The following is a 13,011-nucleotide window of genomic DNA, read 5'->3' as shown; positions in this document are numbered from 1 at the left end:
AGTCATAGTACGTTGCCTTCTGGCTCTGCTTGAAGCACTTGGCAACATCCTGAGCCATGGGAGGGCACTTTTGATTAGCTTTGGGCTACTTACTAACCCTAGCTCTTGCTCCTGCTGAGTTAATAGCAATAGCTTCTCTGCTGCTCCAGGCTAAGAAGCTGGTGCCTTATTGATTCTGCAAGCTGAAAAGAAGACAGAGGGAGTTTTTAAGCAAGCCAGAAAGGTTTTTAGAAAGAGGTGTCTGCTTTATTCTGTGGCAGCTTACAGGAAATTGCCCCTGATGTCAACTGGGAAGGACAGTAACCATTCCTGCTTGGTGTATTGTGGGGGCGTGTATTCCGCAAGTTGTACCAGCTGGCTGGATGAAAGAGGCAGAGAGCAGAGAGGGGATGCAAAGCCTTGCATGTGCCAGGACTTGGAAGGCAAATTTGTCCTTCCCTAGGTGTAAGACCAGTGGAGAGCCTATTACTCTTTAGTCTTCACTCCCAGAGCTTTAGCTAAATGGGGTGCAAAAAGAAACTGCTCCAACCAGCAGAATAACAGAGCTACTGAGCAGTGAAAAACTTGCTCCAAAAATGACATTTTGCCAACACCTGGCAAGCAGGCAGCTCTTCCCATTTCAAGGGCTTGGAGTTAGGTGGGAATTTACAAGATTCAAAGAAAGGAGAAACAATCAAATCAGACCTTGGACTTCAGCAGGTGGAAGTTGGATGGAAAGCAGAAGTAATTGAAATGGAAAAAAAATACCTTTTGCAAGAGCTTTTAGTTCTGTATCAGAGCGTTAGGCAGATGTGTCAGGACAAAAAATATGTTTCATATCATTCTGCCATTTTTTATAGTCTTTCTGGAGCATCTAATGTTAACATCAGAGGCAGAAATGCATATACCACGATGTGATCCTGCTAATGCACATCATTGTATGCACACAGTCACATAGGATGAGATTACCCTCCAGAAAAGCAGTAAGCAACATGACTTCAGAGTTGTCATGTGTATTTTCTCATCCACTGCCTGTGGAGGACTGTGTGTAAAATGAATCATCACCATTTATTTATTTATTACTTTTAAAATCTTATTTGGCTGTTTTCATACCTCATAGTTCATGTAAAAGGTTTAGATTATGAAAGCACTTAATAGAGAAGAAACCAATACAGTTTGCAATGGTCCCTTCTTTCTGGGAGATTCAAAGCTTCCATTTTAGACAGTTCTCCCTGTACAAGCTTCATTGTGATGGAGGAAGAAAATTCTTGATGGTGGTCTACATTTATGAGCTCTAAGGAGCCTTTTGACTACACTTGCATCTGGTCTTTAAAATAAAGGCAAAGACCTTGGAATAAATTAACAAAAACTGTAAGAAGCCAGTGTGGGTTGTAGGGAGCAGGCTGAACTTGTTTCATGGAATCATAGAAGCAACCAGGTTGGAAGAGACCTCCAAGATCATCCAGTCCAACCTAGCACCCAGCCCTAGCCAGTCAACCAGACCATGGCACTAAGTGCTTCATCCAGGCTTAATTCAACACCTCCAGGCACGGAGACTCCACCACCTCCCTGGGCAGCCCATTCCAATGCCAATCACTCTCTCTGCCAACAACTTCCTCCTAACATCCAGCTGATACCTCCCCCACCACAGCTTGAGACTGTGTCCCCTTCTTCTGTTGATGGTTGCCTGGGAAAAGAGACCAACTCTGCCAGGCACCCAGCAACAGAACAAGGGGACACAGTCTCAAGTTGTTTTGGGGGAAGTGTAGGCTGGATGTTAGGAGGAAGTTGTTGGCAGAGAGAGTGATTGGCATTGGAATGGGCTGCCCAGGGAGGTGGTGGAGTCACTGTCCCTGGAGGTGTTGAAGCAAAGCCTGGATGAGGCACTTAGTGCCATGGTCTGGTTGATTGGCTAGGGCTGGGTGCTAGGTTGGACTGGATGCTCTTGGATGTCTCTCTAACCTGCTTGATTCTATGATAAGCAAAATGCTTCCCTTGTTTATTTTTCTCTTCCTTCTTCTTACTCCAGTATATATCTTCTACTTGCTCTAGTCCTTTGAGTTCATAATGTTATATCTACCATAGTCTTTTTGAACAGCACTTACTCGCTGTATGCTCTACAGGGAGCAGTGATGCTTTGGGTGACACAGGTAAACTAGCTCTAGTCATACTCATTAAAAAGCAACTCTGATTAAATGTTTTCCCCTAGGAAGCATACCCAGGCTTTCTAAAGAAGGTCTTCACATATCTAGGCTTGGTAATAGGAGGAAGTTCTTCACAGAGTGATTTGCCATTGGAATGAGCTTCCCAGGGAGGTGGTGGAGTCACCATCCCTGGAGGTGTTGAAGCAAAGCCTGGATGTGGCACTTAGTGCCATGGTCTGGTTGATTGGCCAGGGCTGGGTGCTAGGTTGAACTGGATGATCTTGGAGGTCTCTTCCAACCTGGTTGATTCCATGATTCTATTATTCTATAAGAAGGGCAAAGGGTTGAGAAACGTTTTTCGTTTTCCTGCTGCATTCAGTCCAGCTAGGCCATGTTCATTGAAGTGGAAAAGAGTCAGCATGGGTCCTTGAAGCTGATGATCACTGCACCCAGGATGGGGAGGAAGCTGCTGGTGGTGCCATATTTTGGCTCTGCTGCAGCTTGGCAGAGTGTGTGTGTCAGCAGAAGCACTGGGTCAGGCCATTTTTTGACCACTAAATCACATAATTTTCTCTGCCAACATCATTCTTCATTTCTTTCGGAGGGCAGTGAAATAGCATGGCTTGTTTCAATGCCCCTGGGGCTGTGAATCTATGCTTTTGTTCAGGAAATGAATCACCATCATCCCGCCTTGGCTGCAGGGCAAAGCCAAACAATGTAGCATTTTCCTCTAATGCACAAAGCTAGCAAGTGACTGCTCCTATAAGAAGCTGGGAATAGGAAGTAGGGGATTATATAGACTAAGTGAGGTGGAGAAGAGCAAAAAAATACACTAGAAATGAGAAAAGGAAAAGCAATGGCAGGAGGAAATGCTGCTGTGCCTTGCCCAGCACCGTGGGTCTCACAATTAAAACACGAATGGGAGGTTCACAGTTAAAGAAAGGGAAAACAGATGAGGATCCAGGTAAGGCAACAGGAACTGTTCAGGGCTCGAGGAGGGAGTGAAAGAAATTTCTAAGTAAAGGCAGAGAGTGAAAAAGAAAGGCCTTTGAAAGATGATGGCAGACTGACAGTGTCACTTGGCACTGTTGATGTGCCTTAAAGTCCCCAGAGGTGGAACTGAGGAGACATCACATCAGGTCCCCGACAGAAAGGACTTCCACTGCCACTCACAGTCAGCCTTCGAACTGATCAAAGAACACTGCTAAAACCATGCACTGGACTCAGGAGTGCAAGGGAGATTGGGTCCTCTACAGGTGACACCTTCAGCATGAAATATGTAGTAGAAAACAAAGCAGAAGGTAATTGCTTGAGGTGCCTGTAGCCACAAGAGATCCCATGCCCACAACTCACGAGATATAACAGCACTCTCCAATGCATTCCGGGGTAGAAGTACACCAGCAGCTTCAATTGGAACAAGCATATTTGATATAATAGAATCATAGAATCAACCAGGTTGGAAGAGACCTCCAAGATCATCCAGTCCAACCTAGCACCCAGCCCTAGCCAGTCAACTAGACCATGGCACTAAGTGCCTCATCCAGGCTTTTCTTGAACACCTCCAGGGATGGTGCCTCCACCACCTCCCTGGGCAGCCCATTCCAATGGGAAATTACTCTCTCTGGCAAGAACTTCCTCCTAACATCCAGCCTATACTTCCCCCAGCACAGCTTGAGACTGTGTCCCCTTGTTCTATGGGTAGTTGCCTGGGAGAAGAGGCCACCGCCCACCTTGCTACAGCCTCCCTTCAGGTAGTTGTAGACAGCAATGAGGTCACCCCAGAGCCTCCTCTTCTGCAGGCTAAAGAACATTCTAACATTTAAAGGAAAAGTAAATAAGCTACATACAGAGTTCAACTTTATCACAGTATCACAGTATCATCAGGGTTGGAAGAGACCTCACAGATCATCAAGTCCAACCCTTTACCACACAGCTCAAGGCCAGACCATGGCACCAAGTGCCACGTCCAGTCCTGCCTTGAACAGCTCCAGGGACGGCAACTCCACCACCTCCCCAGGCAGCCCATTCCAGTGTCCAATGACTCTCTCAGTGAAGAACTTTCTCCTCACCTCCAGCCTAAATTTCCCCTGGCGTAGCTTGAGGCTGTGTCCTCTTGTTCTGGTGCTGGCCACCTGAGAGAAGAGAGCAACCTCCTCCTGGCCACAACCACCCCTCAGGTAGTTGTAGTCAGCAAACTAGGTGCAAAGTGTACACACCACAAAACAAAACCCACACACAAAAAAAGCAACAACCATTTAGAGTTAGTCTCAATACAGTAAAGCAACTATCAAGTCCCCTCCTTAACCATACAGGAGGCATAAGAAATTTGGCACCAATTGCTCCAGGCCAATGCTCTGCTTCAGCTATCACAAGAAAATGGCAAGTGGAGTCATAGCTTCTGTCACCAGCCACCACCTGCTTACTCAGGCGCTTGCAAAAAGACAGACTGCTGCTCTCTGACAAGGGCAGAAGCATTCTCATGCCTTTGTAGCTAAAAGGAACTCTACACCCCCTCTTAAATCGTTAATGAGAGAGGCTAAGTCTTGGTGCAGTATTAACATGCTCAACTTGGAAATCTCCCACCTTCTTTTATACCTCAGGCAGGAATTTCTTCATAGAAATAATCTCCCTTACGACAAGGCAATGAAATTTGTTACAATTAACTGAAAGAAAGGAGTGAAGAGCATTTCTAGAGTTTAGTGAGCCACAGAGGTCATTGTACTAGCCAGGAAATTCTCTCACAAATGGAGAAGAAGCATTCTGTAGAAACTGGGATCATCCTATAGAGAGAGATAAAGGAGAGCCCTTGCTGCCCTGTATCCCTAATGATTCAGCTAATTCATGGTTTGACTTAGTTCGTCTAATAACCAATAATGATTTGGCAGACATACATCACATGTGTATGAAGCAAAGTATCACACAGTATCACAGTATCATCAGGGTTGGAAGAGACCTCACAGATCAAGTCACATCCAGCTGGCAGCTGTCACTAGTGGTGTCCCTCAGGGATCAGTGCTGGGCCCCATCCTCTTTAACGTCTTCATAGATGATCTGGATGAGGGCATGGAGTCAGTCATCAGCAAGTTTGCAGATGACACCAAGCTGGGGGCAGATGTGACTGAGTTGGAAGGCAGAAGGGCTCTGCAGCAGGACCTTGACCGCCTGGACAGATGGGCAGAGTCCAAGGGGATGGTGTTCAATAGCTCCAAGTGCAGGGTGCTGCACTTTGGCTACAACAACCCCATGCAGAGATACAGGCTAGGGTCGGAGTGGCTGAGAGCAGCCAGACAGAGAGGGATCTGGGGGTGCTGATTGAGGGGAGATTTAGCCAGACAGAGAGGGATCTGGGGGTGCTGTGCCAGGGGAGATTTAGGCTGGAGGTGAGGAGAAAGTTCTTCCCTGAGAGAGTCATTGGACACTGGAATGGGCTGCCCGGGGAGGTGGTGGAGTCGCCGTCCCTGGAGCTATTCAAGGCAGGATTGGACGTGGCACTTGGTGCCATGGCCTGGCCTTGAGCTCTGTGGTAAAGGGTTGGACTTGATGATCTGTGAGGTCTCTTCCAACCCTGATGATACTGTGAATACTGTGAAGTCCAACCCTTTACCACAGAGCTCAAGTCTAGACCATGGCACCAAGTGCCACGTCCAATCTTGCCTTGAACAGAGAGCCGCAGAAAGAGAGCCAGGTCAGTTTGAAATCAGCCTAAACCCAAACTCCTTAGACTTATGTGAATGTACTCCTGATTGGTCTGGATGTGAGCACAGAAACCCATTGCTGCTTTTGCAAAGGCTGCAAAGTGTCATCCTGGGGCAATGAATGAAGTGCGATAGTTTGGGTGTTACTTGCCCCCCACGCTTAAGAAAATCACTCAGACTAGACTCAGGGATGGAAATTAAAGAATGAAGCTTTATACTTAAAGCTTAGCACAAGATACAAGCAGAGAGTTACAATAGTTACAGCTATAGACAGAAAAAGACGAGTTAAAGGTAATACAGAAACACAACAGCTCTCCCAGAAACCATCCCCAGGAGGGGCTCCCAACCACCCTTCTACCTCCTTTCCACCCCTCTGCATTACCCCAGACATTCAAGGTGAGTTTGGAGAATCAGCCAAGGGGTTAGGAAGCAGAAGGATCAGTTAGGTAGCGAGTTAGAGAGAGAAGTGCATGCAGCCAGAGCCAAAGAGAGCAACTGTGTTATCTATGTGTTCTTGTTTTTATACATCTCAGCAAGCCTGTGAGTGCAGCAGACATCACCACTGCTTCCTTCTCACAGTCTATCATCTAATTCCTCCCACCAAAATGTCATAGCTAGCTTCAAACTAGCACATGAAGAAAGCTTTAATTCAGCCTTTTTATTCTTATTCATTCCTCCCCACCTCTTGAATGACTTTTTACGCCATGGTTCTATTTAGGCAGCATCAGATGTGTCAAAAAAATTCAACCCAAATCAAATCCAATAACAACAGCAACAACAACAACAAAAAAAAACCCCAAGACCAAACAAACCAGCATGAAGAGTTGTAGTCTTATTGACTTTACCTCATGCCTTACCTAGTCTCAGAAAAAAAAAACATATAGTACTTTTTCCTAAGCTTATGCATGGAAATTGAGAGTGAGAGGGCACTGGGAAGGCTTGGAAGGGACCTCAAGAATCAGCCAGTTCCAACCCCCTGCCATAGGCAGGGACACCTCCCACTAGAACAGGCTGCTCAAGGCCTCATCCAGCCTGGCCTTGAACACCTCCAGGGAGGGAGCAGCCACAACCTCCCTGGGCAACCTGTGCCAGTGTCTCACCACCCTCACTGCAAACAACCCTTGCCTAACATCTACTTTGAATCTCCCCTCTGCCAGTTCAAACCCATTCCCCCTTGTCCTGTCACTACAAGACCTTGTCAATAGTCCCTCCCCAGCCTTCCTGCAGGCCTCCTTCAGATCCTGGAAGGCCACTCTAAGGTCTCTCCAAAGCCTTCTCTTCTCCAGGCTGCACAGCCCCAACTCTTGTAGCCTGTCCTCATAGCAGAGCTGCTGCAGCCCTCTGAGCATTTTTGTGGCCCTGCTCTGAACTGGCTCCAATAGTTCCATGTCCTTCATGTGTTGGGGGTTCCAGAACTGCACACAGCGGTGTCTGACAAGAGCAAAGGGGCAGAATCCTCTCCCTTCCCCTGCTGGCCACACTGCTCTGCATATGGTTGCTGTCTGGGCTGCAGTCACACTGCAGGCTCATAGAATCATAGAATCAACCAGGTTGGAAGAGACCTCCAAGCTCAGCCAGTCCAACCTAGCATCCAGCCCTAGCCAATCAACCAGACCATGGCACTAAGTGCTTCATCCAGGCTTAATTCAACACCTCCAGGCACGGAGACTCCACCACCTCCCTGGGCAGCCCATTCCAATGCCAATCACTCTCTCTGACAACAGCTTCTTCCTAACATCCAGCCTATACCTCCCCTGCCACAACTTGAGACTGTGTCCCCTTGTTCTGTTTTTGGTTACCTGCAAGAAGAGCCCAACCCCACCTGGCTACAGCCTCCCTTCAGATAGTTGCAGACAGCAATGAGCTCTGCCCTGAGCCTCCTCTTCTGCAGGCTGCACACCCCCAGCTCCCTCAGCCTCTCCACATAGGGCTGTGCTCCAGTCTTCTCTGGTCAAGCTCATGTTGAGCTTTTCATCACCCCAGACCCCCAGGGCCTGTTCCTCAGGGCTGCTCTCAGACATTCCTCACCCAGCCTGTATCTGTGCCTGGCATTGCACCAACCCAGGTGCAGGACCTTACACTTGGCCTTTTTGAATGCCATGATGTTGGCCTGGGCACAGCTTTCCAGCCTGTTCAGGTGCCTCTGGATAGCATCCCTGCCATCTAGCAAGTCAAGTGTGCCACACAGCTTGGTGTCATGCGTGGAAGGATGAATGTCTGGCACAGTCATATACTGGTTGTGAATTGTCCATGGAAACTGTGCAATTACAGCTGAAAAATACCCTGAACTGGAAAATAATGGACTGGTTATTCACTTGCTTGTTTTTATTTCTCTGAAGGCCTATTTGTTTCCTGGAAGTCATGGGAAAGCAGCCTTTTTGTCTTCTGATAGGCTACAAGAAGGCTTGGCAAATATGACAGAGGAAAACCACTCCTAAGGAGTTATGTGAGTGAATTGTTAAGCCTGCAGGGAAAAGTCTAGAAACGAAATGTCCTCCCAGACTTCACTGGACACAGCTGCCTGCAGTGGCTGTGCTAAGCTCCAAGAAATGCAAATGACTCATTTCTAAAGATCACAGAGCCTGATGCAGTGTGACTAACCCTGTGCTGGTTTGGGTGTTCCCTGCCACCCCACACGTTGGAAATCACCCAGACTAGTCTCAGCCAGCTCTGGAAATTCAATGAAGCTTATTATTTACAGCTTAGCACAATATACAAGCAGATAGTTACAGTATATACAGTTATAGACAGAAATAGACAAGGTAAAAGGTAATACAGAAACACAACAGCCCTCCCAGAAACCTGAGTGCCCAGGAGGGGCTCCCAACTGCCCTTCCACCTTCTCTCACTCCCCTACCTTACCCCAGATGTTGCTTTGTACCCCAAAGAAGAATGGAGGGTCGGCCAGGGGGGTAGGAAGCAGGTGGATTAATCAGAGAGATGGCAGCTGAGGTTAGAGAGAAAAAAAATGCAGCCCAGAGCTCAGGCAGTGCCCAAACTTCCTTACCTATGTTTATACTCTTGTTCTTATACATCTCAGCAAGCCTATGAGTGAAGTAGACATCACCATTGTTTCTCTTTCACAGCTTGTAAACCAGTTTTTCTCATCAAAACACAAACACACATCCCTTCATTCCTTCCTGGCCAAACAGCCACTCTAATACTCATTCTGCTATGCAAAGCTAACTCCTTTGATGGTACTGAACTGGAACCATAGAATCAGACAGGTTGGAAGAGACCTCCAAGAGCATCCAGTCCAACCTAGCACCCAGCCCTATCCAGTCAACTAAACCATGGCACTAAGTGCCTCATCCAGTCTTTGCTTCAACACCTCCAGGGATGGTGCCTCCACCAGCTCCCTGGGCAGCCCATTCCAATAGCAAATCACTCTCTCTGTGAAGAACTTCCTCCTAACATCCAGAACCAGATAACTCTTTTACAATGGGACTGATCTAACAGCTTGATTTGACTGGTACAGGATTATGGCAGCACTTCTGTATTAGAGAGCCAGGCATTTAACTGAAAGCAAAGTCTCTCTGTAAGACTCCTGTGCAAAAACCTTGCTTTCACAAATCACATCATAAAATCATAGAATCATAGAATTATAGAAGCATAGAATCATAAAAGCATAGAATCATAGAAGCATAGAATCATAGAAGCACAGAATCATAGAATTATAGAAGCCTAGAAGCATAGAAACATAGAAACATATAATCATAGAAGCCTAGAAGCCTAGAAGCATAGAAACATAGAAACAGAGAATCATAGAAGCATAGAAACATAGAATCATAGAAGCATAGAAGCATAGAAACATAGAAGCATAGAATCATAGAAGCATAGAAACATAGAAACAGAGAATCATAGAAGCATAGAAACATAGAATCATAGAAGCATAGAAGCATAGAAACATAGAAGCATAGAATCATAGAAGCATAGAAACATAGAATCATAAAATTATAGAAGCCTAGAAGCATAGAATTATGGAAGCATAGAATTATGGAAGCATAGAATCATAGAAGCATAGAAGCATAGAATCATAGAAGCATAGAATTATGGAAGCATAGAAGCACAGACTCATAGAAGCATAGAATCATAGAATCATAGAAGCATAGAATCATAGAAGCATAGAATTATGGAAGCATAGAATCATAGAAGCATAGAATCATAGAAGCATAGAATTATGGAAGCATAGAATCATAGAAGCATAGAATTATAGAAGCATAGAATTGTAGAATTATGGAAGCATAGAATCATAGAATCATAGAAGCATAGAAACATAGAATCATGGAGGCATAGAATCATAGAAGCATAGAAACACAGAAACATAGAATTATAGAATCATAGAAGCCTAGAAGCATAGAATCATAGAAACATAGAAGCATAGAATTATGGAAGCATAGAAGCATAGAAACATAGAAGCATAGAATCATAGAAGCATAGAAGCATAGAAACATAGAATCGTAGAAGCATAGAAGCATAGAAACATAGAATCATAGAAGCATAGAATTATGGAAGCATAGAAGCATAGAAGCATAGAAACATAGATTCATAGAAGCATAGAATCATAGAAGCATAGAAGCATAGATTCATAGAAGCATAGAATTATGGAAGCATAGAATCATAGAATTATGGAAGCATAGAATCATAGAAGCATAGAAACATAGAATCATAGAAGCATAGAATTATGGAAGCATAGAATCATAGAATTATGGAAGCATAGAATCATAGAAGCATAGAAACATAGATTCATAGAAGCATAGAATTATGGAAGCATAGAATCATAGAATTATGGAAGCATAGAATCACAGAAGCATGGAAGCATAGAATCATAGAAGCATAGAATTATGGAAGCATAGAATCATAGAAGCATAAAATTATGGAAGCATAGAAGCACAGACTCATAGAAGCATAGAATTATGGAAGCATAGAATCAGAGAAGCATAGAAACATAGAAGCATAGAAACATAGAAACAGAATTATGGAGGCATAGAATTATAGAAGCATAGAAGCATAGAACATTGAATCATAGAAGCATAGAAGCATAGAAACATAGAATCATAGAAGCATAGAAGCATAGAAACATAGATACATAGAAGCATAGAATAATGGAAGCATAGAATCATAAAAGCATGGAAGCATAGAATCATAGAAGCATAGAATTATGGAAGCATAGAAACATAGGAACATAGAATTATGGAGGCATAGAAGCATAGAATTATAGAAGCATAGACACATAGAATCATCCAGGTTGGAAGAGACCTCCAAGATCATCCAGTCCAACCTAGCACCCAGCCCTATCCAGTCAACTAGAACATAGCACTAAGTGCCTCATCCAGTGTTTTCTTGAACACCTCCAGGGGTGACAACTCCATCACCTCCCTGGGCAGCCCATTCCAATGGTAAACCAGGAGATTTTTCCTTTTCTCATACACTGGCAAATAATACTAATAAAACTATTTTTACCACTAAAAAAAAAACACCTTTCTGAGGTCATTCTTAGCTTCTTGATATTCCCCCTTCTTTCCCAAGTTTATTTGTAACAAGTACCATTCTTCAGGACAGATCTGATATTAAACACTGCAAGAAAACTGAGAAGAAAGAATGGTTTTAATGGTATGCAAAGTTTTGCTTTGCTTTGTTGTTGTTGTGTTTTAAACACAAATATAAGCTGGGAATACCTACAGTTCTTATTGTTTTCTGCTGTAAAGAATTTGAAAGTCTATTCACAGAGACTAAATTGGTATTGCAAAAGAGCATCTCTGATGGGACTTGAGCAGTGATGAATGAGGCCATGGATTACCTCACTTACTAATGTGCCTGTGCCTCTTGTTAATCAAAAATCCCAAAGCTGCATGATTATAGATCTATATCTGATCTGATCTCAAAACCTATTTTAGAGCAATACTGATATTGCTAAATATATTTATTCAAATCCATTGGCATCTGTGGGAGTGCATCCTAAACCTCTCCCCTGCCACTGTCCCTGTGAAGATGGGATGAGGGGAAACAGGGCAGCTGGGATGAAGTGAGCCAGGAGAGATATCTCCCACTCCCAGGTCTGTGGATTGGTGGATTCACCTGGGCCCTTCCCCCAGGACAGGTATAGACCTTGCTGGGGCAAGTCCCAGTGTATTGTAGGTAGAATCATAGAATCACCCAGGTTGGAAGAGACTTCCAAGCTCAGCCAGTCCAAACTAGCACCCAGCCCTGGCCAATCAACCAGACCATGGCCCTAAGTGCCCCAGCCAGGCTTTGCTTCAACACCTCCAGGGATGGTGACTCCATCACCTTCCTGGGCAGCCCATTCCAATGCCAGTCACTCTCTCTGCCAAAAACTTCCTCCTAACATCCAGCCTAGACCTTCTCTGCTGAATTCTTTCCAGCAGGTCCCTGTCTCTCTTGAACTGGGGATTCCAAAACTGGAAAGCAAACATCTGTGGCAAACAATGATGTAGAAATAAACTGATTTAGAAGGATCAACTGAATTTGCTAATGATCATAATTCAGATATCTAACAGACCTAAAACTGCAGTACCCAGTCTGGAAACAAGCTGGTATCACAGGCTCACAGGGTGTTAGGGGTTGGAAGGAACTCAAGGAGATCATATAATCCAACCCCCCTGCCAGAGCAGGACAATCCTATCTAACACAGATCACAGAGGAACACAGCCAGACAGGTCTGGAAAGTCTCCAGAGAAGGAGACTCCACAACCTCTCTGGGCAGCCTGTGCCAGTGCTCTGGGACCCTCACAGTAAAGAAGTTTCCCCTTGTGTTGAGCTGGAACCTCCTGTGCTGCAACTTACACCCATTGGTCCTTGTCCTACCACAGGCAGCAGTGAGCAGAGCCTGTCCCCCCCTCTCCTGGAAGCCCTCAGATACTTACAAACATTTATCAGATCCCCTCTCAGTCTTCTTTTGTCCACACTAAACAGCCCCAGGTCCCTCAGCCTCTCCTCATCAGGCAGTGCTCCAGTCCCCTCATCATCCTCGTAGCTCTCCGCTGGACCCTCTCCAGCAGACCCCTGTCCCTCTTAAACTGAGGAGCCCAAAACTGAACACAGTATTGAAGATGAGGTCTCAGCAGGGCAGAGAAGAGGGGAAGGAGAACCTCCCTTGATCTGCTGGACACACTGTGGTTAATACACCCCAGGATCCCATTGGCCTTCTTGGCCACAAGGGCACATTGCTGTGC

The sequence above is a fragment of the Pogoniulus pusillus genome, chromosome 12, assembly GCF_015220805.1.
Source record: "Pogoniulus pusillus isolate bPogPus1 chromosome 12, bPogPus1.pri, whole genome shotgun sequence".
NCBI classification, from domain to species: Eukaryota; Metazoa; Chordata; class Aves; order Piciformes; family Lybiidae; genus Pogoniulus; species Pogoniulus pusillus.
This window is presented reverse-complemented; position numbering follows the sequence as displayed.